This window comes from Phalangium opilio, unplaced genomic scaffold, assembly GCF_054372755.1.
Source record: "Phalangium opilio isolate 3A_F unplaced genomic scaffold, DU_Popi_V2 ptg000105l_1, whole genome shotgun sequence".
Lineage (NCBI taxonomy): Eukaryota > Metazoa > Arthropoda > Arachnida > Opiliones > Phalangiidae > Phalangium > Phalangium opilio.
The window spans coordinates 3134074-3136911 of NW_028324207.1; the positions used below are offsets into that span (position 1 = coordinate 3134074).

General features: G+C 37.2%; 1 long non-coding RNA gene across 1 annotated transcript; it reads right to left on the reverse strand.

Moving 5' to 3' along the window:
* Window positions 1–1251: 1251 nt before the first annotated feature.
* Window positions 1252–2517, reverse strand: LOC149625310 (uncharacterized). The gene is made up of 2 exons (XR_016374460.1): window positions 1601–2517; window positions 1252–1541 (listed from the first exon to the last, which is right to left on the reverse strand). It is a non-coding gene; the product is annotated as an uncharacterized LOC149625310 (long non-coding RNA).
* Between the last annotated feature and the right edge of the window lie 321 nt (window positions 2518–2838).

Consider the following 2838-nt stretch of genomic DNA (forward strand, 5'->3'; position numbering starts at 1 on the left):
ATGAGGGCTTGCCGATCGGGAAATGGTTTCCATTATTCGTTGCAATTTCCCTTTTTCTTCGGCTTAAGATAATTTATCTTTATTATGGATAAACGTTAGCAATCATGATCCGAATTGCCAACTTCGAACGCGGTGACCAACACATGCAGTGTAATAAACTGCGAAACTTCATCGTCACTCGGAGAATTAAAATTTGTAAGAACTATGAATGCAGTCCGGAATATGCAAAGACATTAGCTTAGATTTGCATACTGCAAACACGGTCCTTATGAAGACAAACTCAAAAGTTTAAATTTTCTACAATCAGGTTTTTACTTGGTGAATCTTATGATCACTACCAACTTAGCCAAGAATGTTGTAGAATCGATCTATGAGTTTTCTCTTAGTATGGTACGAACGGTTGGGAGAAGGCTGAGAAATAAGACTTTTATTGCTAGATAAATGTCCACTTTACAAAATCAAATAATTAGCCTTTCTCAGAAAAATCTGTGGGGTCGTTCAGTAACGCTCAACGGAGGCTCCGTTGAATGCGCATTCGCCAGTCAACGATTTTCGGAACCTCCGGTTTGACGTCACGATTGTAAGCGAAGAGGTATCGAAGTCATCGGCTGTAAGAGCCGATTACTTCGTTGAGCAACGCAATTTGTGACGTAGTGGCAATGGCGGAAACATATCTCCCTGAAGGATTTCGAGAAGTTAATTTGACGGATAATTTCGGAAATGTTAATAAAATCGGTGTAGCAGCGACTGAATGCGAAAGAATAATGTCTGATAGTATTTTATGGAATTTATTCGATTATATCTATGAAGCTTAAAACGTTATTGGGTTTTAAAGCTTAAGCCTTGGCTAAGTTACTGGTCAGAGTTTTCTCTTATTTCGGTTAGCAGGCCCTCGCTTATACATTACAGTAGCTTTTAAGTTTTCAGGTAATCAAAATGACGTGTTTACCGCCACAAATAATACGATCCATTATATAATAATAATACTAACCGACCGCTCCAATCTTAGCATCTTTGTTCTTATTATTAAAATACGGTACTTTTTTGCATAGTTTTCAGACTAGAAGGATTAGTATTATTTACACAAGGCGACTTGGCTTTTGACTTCATCAGCAAATCTGGAACCTGAACCTCCTTGTGTAAATGGTAGGAATCCTCCTAGTCTGAAAACATGTATACATGAATTCTGAGATATCAGAAAACGATATCGTTCATTTTAGTTAACAGCCTTATCGTTCAGGATGAAAAAAATTATATTTGAACAATTAATTTTATTGTGTTGATCTACAAAAAACGTGATTTATTATTTACTTTGTCAAAGTAGACGTTTAGCCATTGTTAGTTCAACAAGTGAAATAAAATGCATAAATATTTTAATTTCTTTTGGTTTCTGGGCTCGAAATGGAGCGGCATTTTATGAATTTTCGAAATAATATCATAACCAAGAATTAATTTATCTCTCGGTAATTGTGAAGTGATTCGGAAATGGCGCATCACGTTTGATAAAAATCCTTTCAATTCAATCGTGGCGAATGCTTGTCCTGAAAAACAGTTGAAATTAATGAAGTTGTTAATTATAGATAGAAAGGTGTTGACGAACCGATGCAATTGCGGGGACCGGCTGCAAATGGGATATAGCAAAATGGGTGTCTTCCTTCGCTGTTTTCCGTGTTGAATCTGTCGGGGTCGAATACTTCTGGATTGGGGAAATATCGGGGGTCAAGATGAACGCCTTGTATGAAGATGCAGCATTCAATCCCCTTTTTAAGAGTTTTGTTTTCTCCAAAATAATCAGTTATCACGAACACTTATTTATAAAGGCTGTGTTGCTGTTATTTATTATAGTTGTCGATGACCCTTCAATCGGTTGTTGTAATCGGTTTTTAGCTACGAGTGTGAAAGATATTTCAGATTATGATCTGTGAGTGTGTTTGTTTGTGGATTGTGTGTGGAGGACGGATAGATGAAAAGACCTTTTTAGCTAGGCGTGGTAAGAACTTAAAGTACCCCAACTGTTGGGTAATCTCGAATATTGCCTTAGCGAAAGAGATAACACGAATAATGTATTACATTAGTTCGTACGAAGCTAACACGCCCTCCACACCCCCAACCACACGTAGCTAATACGGAAATTGTATTTGCGTGACTTTTCTTCATAACGGTTCCTATTTTACCTTCACTAGGAAAAAAAATTCTACGTTATCTCTATGGGAAAATTTAGTGTTTCTCACCAAAAAGTCGGATTCATTTTATGGATTCTAAAACCACCCTTAGCAAACAAACGATTTTCGATTAAATTTGTATTATACTGAAATTTGGTCAAGGTTTATAGTTTAGTACTCCCCCTTGGTTTTGCTCTTGGTGTTGTAAAAGTTGCTTTCCTAATTGAGCTTATATTTTAAGGTACATACACGAGATAGAGGAAATCATAGACGACACTTCCTATTTCGTACGTAACAATAAGTAAAAAATTTTAGCTCTAAGTTTGAAGAAAGTGCCCCACCCTCGGTTTCATTGTGTGCTATTCAAGTTGCCAAGCAGATCTATTTCACACAAGAGAGGAAAATTTAAAAATTTGCACATCTCCCGCTGCGCAGGCTGTCTTTAACTTCTGGCAAATCTCGTTAGGAGAATATGTAACCAGAGCGCGCTATTGATGTCGAAATTGCTACAAGCAACGCCTTGACTAAAAAACTTAGCGCTCAAATATTGTACTTATGCGTGAATTGAAAAATTATATTCTCACTTCGCTGATCGACTAAGCTTTAAAAAGGGCTTGAAGGGTTGAAGAGAGGAACTGGGTAAACTTAAGTCCACCGACTGCACTAGAGCACTCTG